General features: G+C 40.3%; 1 protein-coding gene across 10 annotated transcripts in view; it reads left to right on the forward strand.

Moving 5' to 3' along the window:
* Positions 1 to 20,742, forward strand: part of NDST2 (N-deacetylase and N-sulfotransferase 2) — a 129,813-nt gene that overhangs the window by 16,676 nt on the left and 92,395 nt on the right. For 9 of the 10 annotated variants that reach the window (XM_090145023.1, XM_090145028.1, XM_031603022.2 and 6 more), the window contains exon 2: positions 8,935 to 9,013. The gene's annotated coding sequence lies outside the window, so the exon portion shown is untranslated. Of the gene's footprint in view, positions 1 to 8,934; positions 9,014 to 18,520; positions 18,586 to 20,742 lie in introns of all 10 variants that reach the window. The other variant, XM_090145022.1, reaches the window with a different exon arrangement.

Here is a 20,742-nt window from a genome sequence, read left to right on the forward strand (position 1 = left end):
GATGCAGCTTTGTGAGTGATGATGCAGGCATAAGTGAGCACCCTACTCAGTCCACGCTGACAATTTGGGGTGGATGAAGAGGAAAAATTATCATATTAGAATCTGTTAGTGTGTTTTCAGTGTGTTTCTTCCTTTCTGTCAGTTCATAAAGGAACACCTTTCAAGTATTTTTTGGCTGGGTTTATATGTGCTACTTTTTTTTTTGCTCTGTAAAACAGCATCATGAAGGTTTTGGCTTCTGCAAGCATCACATCCTGCAGTTAGGAATCAGATGTGATGGCAGGTTCAGAAAAGTGGTGCTCCAGAAAAGAGCTAATTCATACAGCTGTTAGAGCTGTTCTGCCATCGAGGGCGGAGTGTCTCTAGTAAACTGCAGGTGCTGAAAAACTGTTTCTGAAAGCAAGGTGTTTTATTCCAATTATTACTCTGGTTAAAAATATAAGGTAGAAACCTTCTGCAGTGCAGGCAGGCTACATAAATTAAAAGCAGGCTTTTCGTGGGGGGTGGGGAGCAGTAGAGAATTGTTTGGAGCAATCCTAAAGACCTCTAACAGTCACAGATCCTGTTACCAGTGTATCTGACCTGTTCTCAAATCTCGTTCTACTTAGAAACAGTGCCATTTCATTCTGTAGTGAAGTCTGTCTGCAGTTGTGTCTGTCCAAGCAGAGGAGAGGCTGAGGACCTCACCTCCCGGTGTGCAGGGCAGGAAGGGGCAGGGCTGTGAGGCCGGCCTGGCGAAGGGAGCTGGGTGCAGCTGGGTGCCGTGTCAGCGCCAGGAGAGCTCCGGTCGTCCTCCATCAGCACGGTGCGCCTGGCTTGCTGCTGATGGAATGGGGAAGAATAAAAGGGAATCGGTGCATCGTAGCTGGTGCCTTTTGTTTTTTGGTTTTTCTCATCAGCAGATTCATTCTGTGTGTATTAATTAAGTAATTAATTAATTCATTATGAGATTTATGCTGCCTCCTTGGCTTGTATTATCTCAGAGTCCCAGTGATGTGGTGTGAGGCATTACATTTTTGCCAGCAGGCGGCTGGGAGAAGCCCTTTCATAAAAGCATCTGAATAGAATTCATTAAGAAACCAAAGGCACCTTCATGTAACAGTTGTTACTTACGAATGATGGTTTATTTTATAATATGCTGGAGATAAATTAATTTTATTAAAGAGTTGCTATTTCTTTATAGAAAGACAATATTCTTGTATCTGTCCTCTTTTAGCACGTGGTCGTTGTGTACTTTATTGCCATCTATCTGCTCTCATACCTCCATTTCCCTTCATATCCTGTTCTTTGTCCTCAGAGCTGAAAATAACATTTATTTAATACTTCTGAAACTGGAGACTCTGTTTCTGGTACTGTAGAATACATTTGAGGTTGGAATTGTTTTCATCCAAGGTGAAATTTTGTCTGCTTTCCTGCAGTTTCTCACGTGCTGTAGCTGAAAGGATATTGGCTGTGCACTAGTGAGTGCTGTGCGGCTGGAAAGGATACGTGGAAGTGAGAGGCAGAAGCTGATATTTTCCTTCCCTGTGTTTTTTAAGACAGAAACTAAATATAGTGAGTGTTAAACAGATGGTTGTGTTGTCTCATAATAAATATTTGAAGAAAATTAAATTATGTCCTCCCTGCTTGCTGACGGCAGTCTCGGCCCCCATAGTAACAGCAGTAATAATAATAGGAGAATTTACAGTGTGTTTATTTTTTAGTTCTCAAATTGAGGTACCTAAGAAGGTTGGATAAGGAGGATTTTTTTTCAATGTAGGAAAGCTGAAGAGATGTTCTTGAGGTCACCCAGCATGTCAGTGAGCCTCCAAAAGGCAGTGTGCATCCCTTTGACTTCCAGACAGTGAGCTTTCGTTTTAAACCCTACTGACTTGAGCATTTCCTTCAGAACTTCACTGCTCTTTTTCTTAATTTCCACTTAATTTTGTGTGAATGTTAACCCAAAGGAGATGATAAGACATGCATTCCTGTTCTAGCGTATGGAAACCTCCACAGAGGGCCCTCCCAAGAGCCGTGTTGTGGAGAAGGTGATGGATGCCAGAGAGATGATGAGGACTCAGCTGAAATGAGAGGTTTTATTTATACAGCTGAGGTTCATCTTGTGATATTAATAGAGTACAGGCATTGCTTTCAGTGAGATGGGATGGATTTTGTATTAGCTGAGGTCAGTGTACTACTCTCTGGTACAAGCCAGCACATCCCGCTGCCATTTTGCTGCTCACATACATTGCTTTATCTTTAGTGGGATGGCTCTTCCGTTTTCTACTGTAAGTCTAGATTGCTAGATTGAATGCTGCGTGTGAGAAATATGAGATGAAAGTGAGGACTGCAATCTGTCACTCAAAGGTGAGAAGATTTGGCAGCAGAATGGATCCACAGCAGCAGAAGCGTTCATTGGCCGTGGTCCATCCTCTTCTGCAAGCCTTTGCAGATGCGGTGGAAAGCAAGTTGTGGAGTTTATGACCCACTAACACATTTCCCACCAAATCTAGTCGTAGTTTTCTGCTCTGTGACTGGAAGTAGTTGTTTCACATGGTGTGAGTGGAATTTGTATCACGTGACAACATGTGCAGCAGCAGCAGCTTACTTGCTCTGTTACAGCACGCTGTATAATTGGGTGTGTTGGTGGGGAGGCCTGGCACTCTCCAGTGCCTCGGTGAAAATTTGTCATCTGTCCCAGCTTAAAGATGTATTAATAGCATCCTGATCTGTTATATGCATGGCTGGTGCTGTTGCCTGGATACTAACATAAAGTGATTAGAAGGCTTTTGTTAATATACAAGGAACAAAATAGGTCATCAAGTACGCAGTTAAATGTTTCCTGTTTGCTCACCATGCACATTGTGCACATCAGTACTCACTGGTTTGCATGGTGCATTGTGCTTTGCTGTAATGCTGCACTGGGTTTTGTCGCTGAGCTGGTGGTACCTTCTGTCAGCTTTCTCTGTGGGTTCTTCCCTGCTCTTTGAAATAAACCCATTGTTCTCCTACCATTTGTCCCCATCCCAAATATGTTACCTGGTGCGTGCCTTTGATCAAAAGCTGTCTTGTCTTTTTATTTCTATATGCAGTTGTAGATTTCATTTCAGCATGCTGCATTACTTTTCCTGCTAAATGCATAACCGCCGTGTCACGTAAAGGAGTGTTAAATGTCTCTACAAAAGTCCCTTGTTTTTTAACATCTCCCTAGGGCCTTGTAATGGATTTGTTAGGGCTCTGGAGAGATGTCTCTTTCTAACCTACTTTCTGGTTCAGCTGTTCTTTGTTCCATTATTTCCTACAGTGTTTCTGATTTTCTTCATGCAAATATATGCTTACTTGCCTCTTTGCCATGCTTTTTTCAAACACAGAAGAAAATGTGACAGTTTTTGTGACGTTTTTTCTGTTGGTTCTGTTTGCCCACACATAGAGGCGCTGTACTTTATTCCAGGTGCGATTTATTTTTCCCCAAGTGTTCTAGTAGCATTCTGTGATACTTCTGCTTTAAGGGTGCAGTATCTAAGACAGCTTTTTAGTTTTCCTGGCCTAACTGCAAGCACTTGGACCGTAGTAACTGAGTTCTTGGTTTGCTTTGATTGAGAAATAAATTGTTTGTTTAAAGCATGTTTTGTAAGCCTTTGCTATGAGCTGACTGAGAAGGTAGAAAGAAAGCAGTGATACAGGCATCCTGAATTCAGGGTGGTAAAGAATGAAGTCATGGATACCTCCTCTCGGAGAATGGCTGTGTGCTGTTTAGCGCCGGTGATCCTGTGGGTGAGCATTAAGTGCAGACATCTTCCATCAGTGTGCTTTGGTGATTAGGGAAAGGAATGCAGAAGGATTGTTTTGTGGTTAATATGTTGAAACGGGGGTTAGAAAACTTGACGTAGGTCCCTTGCTCTGCCTTTCTTCTGATCTTTGGTAATTAAATTCCTTGGTATCTTGGTTCTGGTTTTGTCAAATTAGGATAAGATTTCTGTTCTGATTGCTGTGTGCTATCTCTGTTTCTTTAGAGAAGTATGTGGGACTGGGCTGGTCTTCTATTAAGTATACAGAATCCTGATTGTGTACACAGACAGGGATGCGTGCCTGTGTTTGGCTAGATTTCATAACATACAGCAATTCCAGTCTTGGCTGAAGCTTCTCAGTGCGTGCTGTAATGTAAATAGCAACGAGAACATAGTTGAAATAAAAACGATACGATGCTTTTCAACAATTTGGTCATGAAATACGGCTTCCTGCTTTAACTGTAGGTGATGTGTTAGGTCTTGACATACATTCTGTACAGTGGCTTTCAGAATTCTTGGGTCTGTGCGCAAATGTGCAAGAAAAATTTGCTTGTCATTTAGTAACTTTATTTCTTTGAAATCATAATTCTTACTGCGATATAACCCAGTCTCTTTTTGACTTACTTTTCTGACTTACATCATAAAATACACTTAGGAGAAATTGGAAGAAAGGATGAGAATGTTGCATCTGGTTAGAGTAGAGATGTATACCTGATGATCAGTTGTTTTGGAAGACGTGCTAAGATCTCTGAAGTAGACAGTTGTGAGTTTCAGAAGCACTTGAGAAATGTTTGCTGGACAGCAGTGAGATTAAAAAAAAACCCAGACCAACAGAACTGCATAAATACCCATCTCCTTCGTGCTTCTGGAAAGTGAAGATGTTTCTGTTTTTCTATGTTCTACTAGCCATTACAAAGTTACTGCTCTAGTAATGAATAAAATAGGTATGCGTGGCTGCTTTTCTTCTGATTCTGTCTTTCCATTTTAAATAAGTTGGCTTTTGATTGCAGTGCGTGTTTTGTTGTTGCTTGAAGTAAACAACTTGCTTAGGCACAAATGTGGAACTGGCAAGGCTGGCCGAGTAGTAGGCCTGTGGAAAAGAAGCAGGTGGCATAGAGCATCATACCTCTCACATGAGTCAACACTGCAAATAATGTGTAAGGAGCCTAGCGGCTGGGACAACTTATCTTTCTCTCTAGCCTGAATTGGTAAGATGTCAGCTGGAATGCTGCAGCCACTTTTGCACAACGTACTTAGGAAAGATGAGGACCAACTGGAAATAGCTCATGAGAAAGCAATAGCAATGAAAATGTGACCTACAAGAAAAGAATCAGAATTGTTCAGGCTGAAGAAGATAAATTCATTTAAAAACTTTAAAGTGTGCTGCGAAGAGAAAAAGAATATTTTTTCCTCCATGTTCACGTAGGATGAGATCAGATGTAAAGAGCTTAAATTGCAGAATTTAGACTTTAGGAAAAAGCTTTCCAACAGCACAAGTGGTTAAATGGAGCGGATTGCCAAGGGATCTCCTGAAGTTCTGCCCTGGAAGATGTTAGCAGAGATAAGAGGTAAATGTGTTAGGAATGCTTTAGATATCACTGATCTTACCAGAAAGAAGTTCCTTTCACGCCTGTTCTCTGTGGTTTTAGGGACACTGAAATTGATTCCGGAGGGTTTCCCTTCAGTTTTAAGCATATTCTTTGCACTGATCATTTTTGTGAGGATTTTCATCTCTGTTCAGTACAGTTTGAGCAGAGTGAACTGAAACAAACTGAAGGTGAAAGTATGGTCAATAAGTATACGGTAAAGAATGCTACTATACGTAATGTGATTATTGTTAATTTCTTCAGTGCTTTGTTTATTTTTTAACTGTACTAACCAGATCTAAACCCTTAGAGTTACTGCAGGCAATTTAGAGCACATGAGCAAAGACCTCTCTTTTTGTTTCTTATGTCTTTCTGGTACTCTCTGTTGCTCTAGCTGCCAAATGTCTGAGGGTTCCCTCTGTGTTAGAATTTCCTAACCCAGCACACAACCTTTGGTGTGTGCAGTCAGCCTTACTGAAAATTATGTTCAGCTGAAACATCCTTTGCTTCCTCTTGCAGATACTTAACAACAACCCAAAAGAAAATCGATACTGATCTCTGAGAGCTGCCCAAATACCCTTCTTCCACGCTCAAAACTGATCAGCAATGCCCATTTTGATCCTTTTTGTCAGTTTCCTGCCTGTGACAGTACTTTGTTCTTCTTGCCCGCGCGCTGGCTTGAGTAGCCCTCTGTGAAGGACTTCACAAAATCTTTTGAGAATGTTCCGATAAACAATGTGTTCTTGTATTCCTTTACTCCGTAGGTTTTTTTTTTAATCCTGGAAAGAATTCCGCTCCCTAACAGATCTACCTTGTGTTCAGTTCATCTTGTCCTGCAGCCGTGCGAAAATCTTCCATGTTCACATGCTCAAAGTGATTCTCCTTCCCTCTCTATCTGAATAGTCTTCATTTTTTTGCAGCCTTCTCAGTTTACATTCTTTCAGTTTTATTTTCCTGTGCTGAGTTGTTGCTTACAAATGGAAATACAAGGCCAATATACAGTGGACATTTTTTAGTGGCAAAGCTTTACACGCAGTGCAGTCACTCTGTAATCTCATGTGCCATTGTAAGTGCACAGGTGAACAATAAACTGAATGTAAAAATGGAAAGTTCCACGAGCACTGCAGCAAGTGGTGGCCAAAGCAGCGTATGGCTGGTTAATGTGTGGGAAAGCAAAGCAAGATAAATGCCTTGTTTTCTCACTGCTGTTGGCTTAACTGTGTATCATACATGGCTTAAGATATGTTGGGTTGTTTGGTCTGCTCCTGTCCTTTTATGTTAGGTGATTTAGGCTGAAAGTAGGAAATTCTCTGCAGGAAATCTCAAATATAAACACATTCACAGCAGTGCTGAACATCATGTTGGGTCACGTGGAGACCTTCTCTCACTGTGTCTTACTGGGAAATGCATGGCTCTGAGAATCTTCTGATAGGCTACTTTTTTTTCCAGACTTCCGAGGCTAAATGTTGGAGGTAAATCAAACATTGGTGAAGAAAGGCCACTTAACACGCAAGAACTAGAGGCATTAGAAATAGGAAGAGATTATCAAAATTAGGTATTTCCCATTTGTGTGGAAGTGCTGGAAAGAATGTAGTCAAAAAACAGTTAACCTGAAATGTGTGTGTGCATCCAGGGAGAGTGGAACTGGAAAAGCACGAGTGTTGCTCCAAGCCTTTGGGGTGGGTGGCTCTGCAGTAGATAAACCAGTTTTGCAGATGCGTTGTGAAAGCAAGCAACAAATTAATATGATTTGGGGTTATACAAGTTGAGGAACAGTTCCTTCTGGAACAACTGTGAGTGTTAACTTGCCAAGCACACAGGGCCAAAAATCTTGTTTCTAGACAGATAGAAACCAACTGAACAGAGCTGAGGAAAAAATGGCATGTGAGTACAGACCAAAAGATTGATGGGGATGGGTAGATATATTTTCCTTGGCAATGTGATAAATAAAGTGCTGTTATGAGAAGTGATAACAGTCAATGAAAACTTGAGAGTTGCATACTTGAAAGATGAAAACTAATTAATATAATAAGGTAAGAAGGGATATAACTGGAAACAAGGGAATGAGATTATGAAACGCACCCCCAAAGCAAGGGGTGGAAGAACAAACTATATATATAGAGAGACTTGTAGAAAGATCTGGAAAATAATCTAACATCAAAGAGTCCGTGTTCAGATGAAAATAGGTTGGATAATTTAGTAAGGCTTTTTCACCCATTTAATTTCTGTTTGCTTTTGAGGTATTAAGGGAAGTTGGCAGCCTTTCTTACCTTCTTATTTTTGCATCCCTAATGCTTCCTGCCAGTTCCAATCTATGTGATTGCATACCAATCCTAGATCCTGCCTTTCTTTAGAAAATATGCTTTAAAAAGGAGCATTAGAGCAAATGATGTAAAAATATAGGGGGTAGAGAAAGGTGAATAAGCTTTGAGAGTGATTTTCAAGAGCATTATGTTGCTACATACTGCCTAAAAGCTTGGTTGGAGATAAATGGGAGCAAACTAACACTCAGAGAGGTCTGGTTGCACTGTTTTGTTTCTGTTTGCATCAAGGTAAATGATGGAGAGGCAGCTCCCAGACTGTGAGTTATTCCTCGTGTTATGTTCAGCCAGCCTGCAAGGGACAGGAGGTGAGAACAGGAGCAAAGCCTCTTTGGCGTAGAGGAAGGCAGCAGAGAATTTTTCCATAGCGGATGAAATTGTATGTTAAATTGCAGGCAGAAAGCCAGTGTGACTGCATCTGAGAGAATGAAGGGCGTCCCTAGACCTCTTGTTTGGCTTTTGCCAAACTGGCAGTGAACCTGAAAAGCTTCTGCTGTGCCAGTTCCTTCTTTTCTGGATAGGCTGTCGGGTGCCCGCTAGGCTGTGGTGTGGTAGAGGGAGATGATGAGGAGTCACCATGTGGAGCAGCTGCCCACGTTGCTGGCTTGTGAGTGGAGTTATGTGGCTGTGTTTGGCTGGCAGGCAGCCCTGCAGTCAACTGGAGGAGATTATGTAAAGAATATGGGAAGTGTACCAGTTTTGGGGTTTCCTTTGTAAAGAGTAGAAATGGAACCTTAGTTTTCAAACGACAAAACTAATGTACACTGATTTCTATACATGGTCTCTACACGTGTCTATACAGGGATTTAAGCTGCTGTCTGAATTCCAGTATATAGAGAACTTCATCTGAGGCTGTTTTATCACTTTCATGATAGGAAGGGTCCTCATGAGAAATTTAAAGCTGAACTCAGTGACTTGATGGCACTGTCGTGGAAGTTGTAACCCTGACTAGTGAGCTGTCACCTCTTAAACAAGCCAGGAAGTTCTTACCATATTCTTTCCCTTCCTGCCTTTCATTTTATCTAACTTTCATTTTATCTAATTTCAGTGTCTACAAAATTCTGTCTTCTAGTTGCTGGGACCTAAGAAGGCACAATAGTGTGTGCACTGTCTTGTTGAATAGTTCATGTTTAGAACAAAGTGATTATTTGCTTAACTCATACACAGTGATCTTAATACTCACATAAAGTAATCTTTGATCTTTCTTTCCTGTGTATCTCTAATCCAGACCCATTTAAATTTTTTTTTTTTTCTCCCCAGCTGAAGGGTTGACTGTGAGCCAGGCATTGTTGGCTTTTGCTCTGTGTGCTGGCTTCTGAACAAAGGTGCTGCTGAAAGGGTGAGTATTTAACTTCTATCCCCTTTGATGTAGATGTATGTTCTTAGGAACTGATAAATTTAAACTCACCAAACCTGTCACCTTAAACTGTATCTAGGTTTGCAATGGGAAGAATCTAATCTACCAGCTCATAGAGTTTTGATCATCAGCCATCAAAGCTCTGTTAAATTCTGGTTTAGTGTAAATTTTGTGGTATTCTGCAGCACCGCAAACCAATGGAGCTGAAAGGTGAGCGTGTTTCACCTACTGCACAGATCTGAGTTTAGAGCAATAGAAATCTCTAAGACCCCAAAAATAAACAGTAATAAAAATATGATTCCTACTTTGTGTCTGCCGTGGGAAAGGATGGCTTGAGAAGTGTGTGACCACAATTCTAGAGTTGTGTGAATTCTGCATCAAATCTGATGTCTAACACATCAACTGTCTTTTGAGACTAACTGTGGCACCCGAGCTTTCCTCGAAAGAGAGCAGGCTTTCACCAGCCAGACCTACTTATGGGATGGGTTTATGTTAAATGCCATTGCCCTGCTGTGACTGGGAAGGAGCTGGTAGTACTTGAGTAGGAATTTCTCAAAGTCTCCCTTTCACTTCCTAAGTGAAATACTGTGTGTGCCAGACACGTGAAGGTGCAGTGTGGGGGGTGAGGGTGTCATTTTACAAGTGTTTTCAATTGGCAGTGAATAGATTAAAATAAAAGCGTTAGCACAAAAGGGAACTTCTAAAAACATCTCAGTGCTTTATGGCTGTGAAGTAGTGTTTCTGCTCTATCTGCGCGCAGATAAGCTGCAAACAAGACTGTGTGTATAGGACAATATTTATACCTCATAGATGAAAGTAAATAGGTGATACCATAAAGTTTATATTAGTCTGTTTTTCATATGACTGCATTAACTTTCAGAAATGGAGATGTTGTGCATAAGGTTTGACGTCCATTCTTCAGGAGCATCCATAAAACTTTAGGCTGTCAGTTATGTGTGTATTGGTCTTTTGCAGACAAATTTCCTTATTCTTGTTCTCAATTTAAAAATACTGGTGTTATCTACCTGTACCCATAAAAATACCCTGCATTAGAGTCACTAGCTTAGTATTTTAGGACCTGAAGAGAGCCATGGGTAAAACATTCGAAAAGCTCCCAACTAGTAGCCTAAAGAGGCTTTTTAAACACATACGAAGAAAAATATCTTGGAATATTCAAGATTAAAAGCAAACATATTCCATTAGAAAGCTGGACTTTCAGAGTTGAAACTTGGGTTTCTAGTTCTTGAACATACTGAGATACACAGATTGAAATTTGGTCAGTTGCTGTTTTGTTTCCTGTAGTAAAGTTTTTAATAGAGATATTTAATGCCTAAATGGTGTTATACTTTTTTCTTTTTTTTTTCCCTTTTCCTGTGGCCATTTCAAAGATGTCTAATAAATTTCAAGGCATACATTTGAAATCAAAAAAGGCAAGGTTCTTGTCCTGTTTTTGTGCATAGATAAATGTGCTATGTAGAGCAAGGTGGTGTGTGACTCTTTTGCTCTATGACATCTATCATAAAAGCCCTTCTGACTAAGGAGAATGATGGTCTCTTAACAGAAGGATGCTAAAGTAAGGAGTGTGCTGCACGGAACTCAAAGTGGGTTCTGTGTGTCAGAAGTCTGTCTCTAACTGACTCTTGGCACAGCAATATGAATTGGAGTTGCCAGTTGTACTTGGAATATTTCTTCTGTCAGGAGGTGGTGAGGAGCAGTCTTGGAGAACATGGCATGCAGAAGGATTTGGAAGTAACCAAGAAATTAGCTTAATAGCAAGAGATGGCAGGTTGATGTGAGGATCTGGCCTGGAAGAAGTTACAGTTATGAGATTGTAATTTTATCAAATAATCATAAGGAATAATTCTCTGTACCTTGGGGGTTGTTGAGAATAATCATTTCCAATAAGGTCCAATTTAGCAATTCCCATGGTAGTATTGGGGCTAAGTAAGCATCTTTGGTCATTTTACCTTTTGCAGGTAAATCATGAAACTCGATGTAAGTGAGATGGAGGCAATATCAAGTTTTTTTCCCTAAAATTTCCTGTTGCAGACAAGGCCATTAGACCAAGCAAAGCTTATGTGTTGAGAAGTCTCAGGGCAGTTTTTGAGTTTTGCTTGTGTTGTAGTGCTCTAGAAGATATGGATTTCTTTGGAAACAAACAAACAAAAAAAACCAACAACAACTTTCTTGCTTCTAAATCTGCTTTTGTAGAAGATGGAGTTTGGAGGATCTGAATTAAGTTCTTTCCTCGTTTCTGTCATTCTTTTAAATTAATTGCATACTGTGTGCCTTCTGTGACTTTTGTGTAATTGGCTAAGCTGTAGGGATGCAATCAATCCACCTGGCTAGCAAGAGCTATATACAATGCACAGTGTAATTTGTATTGAAAAGAGATGATGTTCTGTGGTATTTGTGCTCCGATCTGTGATGGAGGAGGGCTTAAACACTCTCTTTTATGCATGTGAAAAGTGGAGCAGTTCCTTGCATATGTTGCCCTCTGCCCTTTATTTTTGGTGCCCAGAGAACTGATGTTCTGGAGATGACTGTAAATGTAACTGCTTAGTGCAGTTACATATCTAAGCCCACTTTTCAGGTCATTACCCAAACCAGAAATTCAGGTGCAGGTAAAAGTTCAGATCTCTGTTTTAGAAACATCAGGTTTGAATGTAAAGTGCTGAGGAGCTGTGGGCTGCCTGAAGCAGGCTCTCTCTATTGGGGCATTTTTTCAAGTAGACTGACATCTCTCTCTCCAGTACGTAGTAGGATCCTTGTGATTCCTTTTGGATTTGCTGGCTTTTGTAGACTAGAGTACATGGGGGTGGATATCACACTGAATTTGGTGTCTCTCCAAAGCTGGTAGGATTATTACCAGCTGTCAGTGACTCACAGTAGCCAAGTTGCTGTCTCAGAGTTCAGGTTAATGGAATTTGCTGTTCAGATTCTCTTGAATTGGCTGACGGAGATGGAATTTCCATAAACTAGGAAGGGCCGGAGAAATTCTTCAAAGTGTAAGCTTTGAATTTGTGTTGGGTCTGAAAAATTGCTGAGAAATGCAGTCTTTCCTCATCTAAATGGGGACAGTTCCTTGCCAAGAATCTTGCTTTCAGGCGTTTCATTTTGTTCTGTCTAAATTCCTATTCTGTGTGCTTTGTGCTGAACATATCCAGTTTCCAGAAGTGTGTTAGAAATGTGATAAATGTATGTCATATAATTGTCATTCTATTCCTTTTCTGCAAAAATTGTAAACTTCATCTGGGTTTAGTGATTCTGTTCTGTCAGCAGGGTAACTGCTTTGTTTGTTTATGTCAAAGAAAAGGGGTACAAATATCAGCAGTGGAATTCATTCATAGAATTCAAGTATTTACTGAACAATAAGTGAGTGACTTTTTGCTGCTTGTTCATATTTACTGAGCAGGTTATCTTCACCTCTTAAGTTAATGCAGAGGAATATCTGAAGTAGCTGGGGTAAACTGTGAAAAATGAAGACCTGGGTTCACATGCTGATTTTGACTATCGTTGTTCTGGTAGTGTGTGACTCCTCCAGGGAGCCTGCTGGGCTCTGACAGAGCTGCATTCGGTCAGAGGTCGTGTTCAGTGTTACTTCTGGAACAGCGCAGAATCAGTAGAATGGTTTGGATTTCACTTATTTTCTTACAAGACAGCTGTTATGTGACTGGACATCTCTGTCATTTGCCAGAAGTAATAAACCTGAAGCTTATTTGCCTTGTTGGTGCTCTGTTTCAGAGTATGAGAATGTCTAGAACAAGTTCAGTCTTTTGCAGGTAATGAGTCAGTATCTGACTAGCCCACGTTTGTGGTTTGATGAGATTGCCAGCAGTGCCTTGTTTCTGGTTTCTATATGTGAACCTTGGGTATGTGTATGAAAAGTATCTTCCAGTTTGGAATGACATATTAAAAAAATGAAAGGCGAAGAAAATAACAAGAATTTTCTACTTGATGTTTTGGCTTTTCCATTTAATTAATCTGTTAGAATGAAAGTCCAGGAAATCACAGTGAGATGACATCTTGTTCACTAATCAGTAATCAAAGAGGGAAGAGGTAATGGATGCAATTTTATTTTCTGAATATGCGAAGGAAGAACAACATGAGAAGATTAACTGCATATCTATTTCAAACTGTGGGTACATTTTTTGATTAGACAGGATTAGACAGATATCATTGCAAGACTAGTGATGACCCTACATTTATTTTCAGTTCTGTATTTGCTTTCCTTATATGCCATTTTATAGGCAAGATCCTAAAAAATTTTTCTTCAGCTGAATCACAAATAATGAGACTCCTTTTTCCACACTGGTGCTGATTTGCCATGTTGTTAATTGCTCATCAAGCTGCTCAGTTCTCTGATATCAGTCTCTTATCCCAGATGTGCTTTGTTACTTCAGTCTTTAAAGCCTGTTGGTCAACGTGTGCAATGAAGATAGGAATTCCAAATATGTTTGGTTAAATGCATAAATTGTGCTGCAGGTGATTGATTGTGGCTATGCTTTTAGTCACACTAAGAGAGCAGTATTTCTGACTACTTATGTACATGATGCATCAGGCTTCAGGGAATTTATTCACAGACTTCATCTTTGCTTTACATATTTCTGCTGAGATAAGGAGCCGATAAAATTAACCTTGGTCCCAGCTGACCAGGTCTCCATACCATAAATTAGACAGATTCAGCATTCCATTTATTCTAAAGTTCTTCCTCTTAAGAGGATTGTTGAAAGTTATATCCAAGTAGTGAGACTCATAGTAACAAGTCTTGGGGCTGCAGGGGATGACATTTATAGAGACGCCATGACCCTTTTACGGTCCTTTTCTCCATCAATACAAAATACTCATCTCAGAGTCTGGTAAATGAACTTTCACTTTTTGATATATCATCTATCACAAGAAAATGTTTTCACTCAAGCATCCATTCTACCTAGCATGCTGTTTTCTGAAGGCATGAGGAGGATGGAATAAATTGCCATACTGACTGCTGGAGACCTCTTTGCCTTAGTGCACTGGAAAAGATGAAATTAAATTTGTAAAGATGAGAAGTCAATATATAGTAAGATAAGGTACCTTAAATCATGGTGTGAACTTCTTATTCTGAGATGAGGTAACTTGGATTTGTTGTTCCTTAAGCTTCCTTTCCAAATGCCCTGTAATAATCTCCCAAAATGCAAGCTCCTTACATGTATATGAAGGAGTTTTGCAAACTATCTCCCCTGTTGATCTCACAGCATAATTGATCCAGTAGAAGTCATCCAGTAAATGCAAAAGCTTGTAGTGTTTACTACTTAGATTTTCTCAACTCAGTGTTGTATCACCATCTTTAATAGCAGTTCAGAGGCCTAAAAACAGTTTTTATAGAGGTCACGCTGTAATTAGCATCAGAACGATTAGAGTAGCTTATTATAATTGTGGTCTGAGAATTGCACAATAATCCCTTGAAATGCACAAGAGATGATAATACTGAAATATACTGTGGTGAAACCATGCTGTTACATGGACATCAAAATGTAGTTCTGTACTCTGCTTAAAGGAAGTGAGAAGGATAAAATAAGATACGAGAAGAATAGGGAAGGAGAGCTGTACAAAAATGAGCAGTAGCGTAGTGATGTACAAATATGATTCCAGATTGAAAAGTTTGGAACTTTTATGAAGATGTGACAAACGTGAAATACGTTTTGGAAACAGTGAATACTTTGGCACAGATTGATTATTAACTCCTTTTTTACATTTCTTCATCCACACAAGATGAAAGAGTCATTCAGAAGAGCTGAACAGAAGCAAACCAAACTGCGAACAGGACGTGCCTACATTTGTTGGTGGGACTCGTGGCCACTCTTGCTCTTAATTTTGAGGTGCAGATAGCGATTAGTGGGAGTGGTCATGTGTGACTAGATGGGGTAAAAACTCATATGGTACAATGTCTATCTCAATTTCTAAATGCTGATTACATCAATGATATTTTAATTTAGGATTTCTTGAAACTTAAATATATATATATTGCCCAATATTTGAGCAAGATAAACTCCTGCTCTGAGTTTTTGTCTTCTGTGCTGTTGTGAAGTCTCCGGAGATTGTGAACCATGTGATCATTAACTACCAGAGAACAATGTTTCAATTTCAAACATTGAAATTCACCTGCTGTTTGTAGAAGATGCTTTTGGGTGGAAGGGGAACTCCTGCAGAAGACTTGTTAACCTGGCTCACCTTGTTCTCTGTTTCCTCTCAGTTCTATAGTTTATAACTTTTTTTTATTCCTGATCACATTGACAGTGCAGAATTCTAAGTCCTTCAGTCATTCTCTTATGGATTCGTCTCAGCTGACTTTCATGGTCTAATAGAGGAAATACAATCCAAACTATATAATCTCATATTTTGAAAATCAAAAATATGTTTCAAGTGACAAAGGGAATAACTCCATCTTCCAGTACCTGAGCTGCTGCTGAGGTGGGCAGGACTGAATGCTTTCCTTTTGTCACAGAAACCAAAGCATAGAATATGCCACGTTAGAAGGGACGCACAGGGATCATCAAATCCAATTCCTGGCTCCATACAGGAGCATCCAAAATCCAAACCCTGTGTCTGAGAGCAGTGTCCAAACGCTTCATAAACTCTGTGCCCACTGCCCTGTGCAGCCCGTTCCGTGCCCACCGCCCTCTGGTGCAGACCCTGTCCCTACCCCCAGCTGCCCTCCCCTGACACAGCTCCATGCCGTTCCCTCGGGCCCCCAGCTGTCACACAGAGCAGAGCTCAGCGCTGCCCTCCATCTCTGTGAGGAGCTGCAGCCGCCATGAGGGCTCCCCTCAGCTCCTCTGCTCTGGGCTGAGCAAACACCCAGGGACCTCAGCTGCTCCTCACGCACCTTGTCCTCTGGACCCCTCACCATCTTTGTATAATAATTTCCAGATGTGCAGAGTCCTTCAGCCAATTTCTAATGGCAGTGAGCAGCCTCTAGGATTCCTATCCAGCTCTAACTAGATGGCAGACTTCTGCCTGAAGTGGCACCTGGCACTTAACATTTGCCATGTAATTAATAAGAAAAGAGTACATTTATTCTTTAGGTTTTGTGATGTTTTCTTAAAATATTCACCTCATGTTGAAGTCCCTCATAGCTGCATGTCCGTTCCTTTCCTTACACCGTGCTCTGTGGCTTGAATTTGTGTTTGAGCTGTTTTCTTGCTCTGTTTTCTTAAGCTGGAGTGTTCTACACTGGAATAAGGAGGAGTCTCTCTTGCTTCTGCATTCTGTATTTGAACTTCAGCAGCTGAATTTGAGGTAGAATAGCGGCTCACTCTTTAAGCCAGTGCAGGTGAGGAAAGCAGCAGCACGAGGGGGTACATCGCAGTAATGTACTGAAGGGACAGAAGGAGAATAATAGGATGATGAAACAGAAAACATTCACTGAAATGAGTTTCTAAAAAAGCAGAGTGAGCATGTGTGTGTGGTGGAGAGGGAGTTGTCTCAAAAAGCTGTATTTGTTCCCTGGAGGCTCCCGTGTGCTATAATTGAGCCAACATGTCAAAGTGAAGTATGTGGTGAGCTTTGGGAGTGGGGGAAAACTGCTTCTTGTGCACACGCAGGGCTTGGATGAGCCCAGTCTTACAGCAATAATAAGCACTCTGCTTTTGCATTGCTGAAGCCACAACACAGCAGAATAGCAGTCCAACCAAGCTCTCTAGCCACTGTTTCTCTAAGATCTGCTTTAAATCTTTCTTTGGTTGGGAAACTAAGAATAATTGGCTTTGACTTTGCTTCTGTTGTGGAAGTGAATGAAGATGATGAACAGAGAGGAAGATGACTGAATTGCTATTGAGATATCGGCAGTGCAAGCTACGGGAACATTCCTTGTTTTAATGATTCTTGAATCTCAAAGAAACGGATCGCATTTCCTTTATGTTGTATAGAATTTTTCAGGTTGATGTAATGGTTTGAGGATATACTGGCTTACTTTTGTTTAGTGCCTTTATTTTTGTGTTATAAACAGATGGAAAGGGGGTGCTCGCAGTCCTGGCGGGTAGTTGCAGCCTTTGGCTGTGTGTCTGGATGTGTGACGCTGCACTGGCAGCTCTCTCCTTGGCCATGGCTCAGTCGCCCTAGGACTTCATATTAACTTGAAAATCTTTAAAGCCAGTCTTTCCATGCTAACAAGCTAATTTTGTCTTGATTGTTTTTTATGTAGAATCTTTACCTTTGGCTCTTTCATATTTTAGAAATCATGCTTACTAACGTATTTGAAGTTCTGATTGTTTCCATAGTGACAGCAATGGCAGAAACCTGCAAAAGGAAGGTGACAGCATTGTCGTTTCAAGATTAACTGTTTTATGGAGGAATGGTCTGGGGGGGAGGGGGAAAGGGGAGAGGGAAGAATATATAGTAGGTTTTTCCAAGCAGTCACACAATATTTGGGAGTAGTTGAATAAACTTGGAGATTGGAGAAGAAAGGCAGTGGGACAGAATTGATCTGGTATTTTGGCATTCATCTGTGTGGGGAAGCAGTGAACAGAAGGTCAGCTTAGAAAATCTGAAGTGTTTTCTGCAACACGTCTCCGTTATTGCTGCTCCAAATGATGATGAAATTGTGAAATGCAGAAAGCTGCAATGTACAAATTACCCTCAGAGAAGAGGCAGAAGTTAACATGCTTGTGAGACAATGTGTGTAACATACCTTTGTTTAATTTCTCCTTTCCAAATTCATCACCTAAGTGTAGGAAGCTTTTAGCATTAGAAATTAGACACTTACAAAGCCATTAGCAAGAGCTGCAGCCTCCTTATTTTTCTCCGGTAAAATCAGCTGTCTGATTTTATTTTCTGGGAAGCAAGGCTTTATCCCCTTTCATTACACATCGTATTACCGTGTTTGTCAGTAAGACAGCTTTAGAGAATGCAAACGTTTGATGAGAACCTTCTCTGTGGCTTACAGGAGTGTTGTGGAGTGTTTTGCAGGAAGCCGAGCCTCCCGTGTCTCTTTGCAGCAGGTGTTGATCTTTCTGTCTGCAGTGTGGCCACTGGAAGCAGTTGTCTGAATGATAATGTAATGTTTCTTATATCAACTCAGGCAAGCGGGAGGAGATGATGAGAGAGATGCATGTAAACAGTGTTAAATGTTTTCTTTCAGGGACTATCCCTTTTCTGAAGCACTTGATAGCATTCAAAGTGTTTTCCCTCCCCACCATCGCCGTCAGGTTTGGGACTTGGAGTCCATGTAGCTCTACTGGGAAGAGCGAGTCAGGCAGCTGCCCATCTCCAGGTGGCAGGCATGTCTCTGGCCCTGGGGAAATCAAGCAGGCCGAAAGTAAGGCACAGGTGCTATGCTCTGATTTAACACATTGTTAAATCCAGATCTCTTATGCCTTCCAGCCAAAATATGGCATCATACTGTAAACTGAGTTCGTGTTGCATCTTATTACACTGGGGAAGGAAAGCGGGCAGCTGGGAACTTGCATTGCCTTGAAAGTTACAGAAGGTAATCATTTGTCTGTGCCTTAGGTTGCATCTGCAGGTCAACCTACCTCGGTGGGTTCTTGCATTATTTTGGTATCTTGGGAGTGGAGGTGAGTAAAAATATGTAATTTATAGTTCTTTTTTTGTATTTATCTGCAACATTTTGCACAGCTGGCATGTTGGGAGTTGTTTGAGCTTGCTTTTTCTGTTCTGTACCAGCCAGAGTCATTGTGTGCAAAACTAGAAAACAGTTTAGAAATCATGAGATTTGTTATTTGTAGCAGAAAGGAGGAAGTAAATTGTGCCATCTGCTCTAAATACTGCCCTCTTATTTGCAGAATGGTACAAAATTAAATGAAGTCAGTTTCTTCTTCGGAGAAGTTCATTTGTAGATAGTTAAGCTGTTGAGATTCTGATTTAGTACTGAAACAAGAAGATTGGTTAGGATATCTTCTCTCCATTCATCTGTCTGCTAACCCCCCAGAAAAAAAAAATATATATATATATTTTGTATTGGTTACACTGGTATAGATCTTTAAGGCGCAGCTTAGTGCTGTGCTATAAGTGATGTATTGTGTCCCAAGCATATACCATATATCACTTGTATTTAAGTATCATTATGAAATTTAGACAGAAACGGACATTGAGACACATTTCTGTGAAACTTTTATCTCATTTCTGTGTCTGTAAGATTCACTTCATGCAATTTTCAATCTTTTCTCACCTCTCTTAAAATCAAGGAGTAGCGTTTTTCTTTTTTGCACTGTTAGTAATAGCAGTTAGTGCTGATTTGTTTGCATTGATGCCTCTGCAGCTTTATTTGCAGAGATACCATGAAGTTCTTACTTTGGTTTGCAGAACCTTTCTACCTGTTTTAATCTTAGACAGGATGTGTAATATCCAAGAGGAAATTCTGAGTAAAAAAAAAAAAACGAAAATAAAGACACCAACTACTCTCTTGTAAATTTACCCATTAAGGGTGTAGGTCCTGTAGATTTGGATAATGTTATATTCATTTCTTGAAGTAAAACCTTCCCTTAAGTCAGGGGAAAAGTTTTGCAAGGAAAAAAGGCATTTCTTACACATCTTTTGCCCCCATTTCCAATTGCAGGCAGCTGTCTGATTTATACTCAATGAAAACGTCTAATTGTGCCCTTGTTAAGGACACCATTAGATTTTCAGTTTAAGGGAGTGAATATTTACTTGCTTGGAAACATTTGGATGTGTATTACTGAAAGCCTTTACTGAGGATACAAGATTTCAGAGATCAAAACATAAAGGCTGCTAATGCTTTTCTGAAAGCTCTTTCTTCACAGAAGTCCTTTTGCTTCTCTGTGGGTCATTTGTGTTTAGTGCTATTGCATGTTATTGGATAAGAGATTTAGGTGACTCTGTGTCTGTTGGTTCAGATAGCATTAGCCAAAGAAATTGTTAGGATGCTGGTAGTGATTTTCTGTATTACTCTTGTGAAATATTTAGTATGATTGTATTTGCTCTTTTTTTCCTAAAGTTAGGGAAAGAATGTTTAATGGATAATATTGAATACAAGTGGGTATTTTATGAAAAGTTTTTAAAACACTCAAAAAGGAAAAAAGAAAAATTTGAAGTGTTTCTTAAATTTCAATCTCATCAGATTCAGAAGGTCTTTATCCTTATGGAAGGCTAATAAGCGAATGCTGATTCTTTTGGAAACGCTTTTAATAAACCATTGTTTTAAGTTCATTTTGTGGCACACTTGTGGTTGGTGAGACACTGGAATGGGTGGCCTGGTGAGGTTGTGAGTGCCCTCACCCTGGAGACGTTCGAGGCCAGGCTGGATGGGCTTTGAGACACCTGCTCTAGATGGAGGTGTCCCTGTCAATAGCAGGGTGGTTGGAGATAGATGATCTTAAACATTCTTTCCAACCCAAACCATTCTATGATCTAGTACCATTAGAGGAATAGGTTCTGATAAAATGGCATGCATGAAGTCCACCTTTTCCTTTTGGGGCTCTGTGTCTGAAGTGGAACGTGAGTGGGAAATGGGAAATCCAGTGGTACGATGTGGTTTTTTGTTGATGACCTGTGTTGTGTAATTGGGTCAATTCAGTTTGTGCACCCTCTGGCTGTATTTTATTCATTCCTACCTTGACATGACTTTTGTTGAGAATAGCTCAGAGATATTTGAGCTATGCTTGTCAATTTCAGTCGAGGTTTGTTGGATTTCCAGAATGTTGTCCTTGGAATTTTTGAGCTCTGGATTTCTTGGAAGATTTTTGTATGCATTC

The sequence above is a fragment of the Phasianus colchicus genome, chromosome 8 (genome assembly GCF_987193195.1).
Source record: "Phasianus colchicus chromosome 8, bPhaCol1.hap1.1, whole genome shotgun sequence".
Lineage (NCBI taxonomy): Eukaryota > Metazoa > Chordata > Aves > Galliformes > Phasianidae > Phasianus > Phasianus colchicus.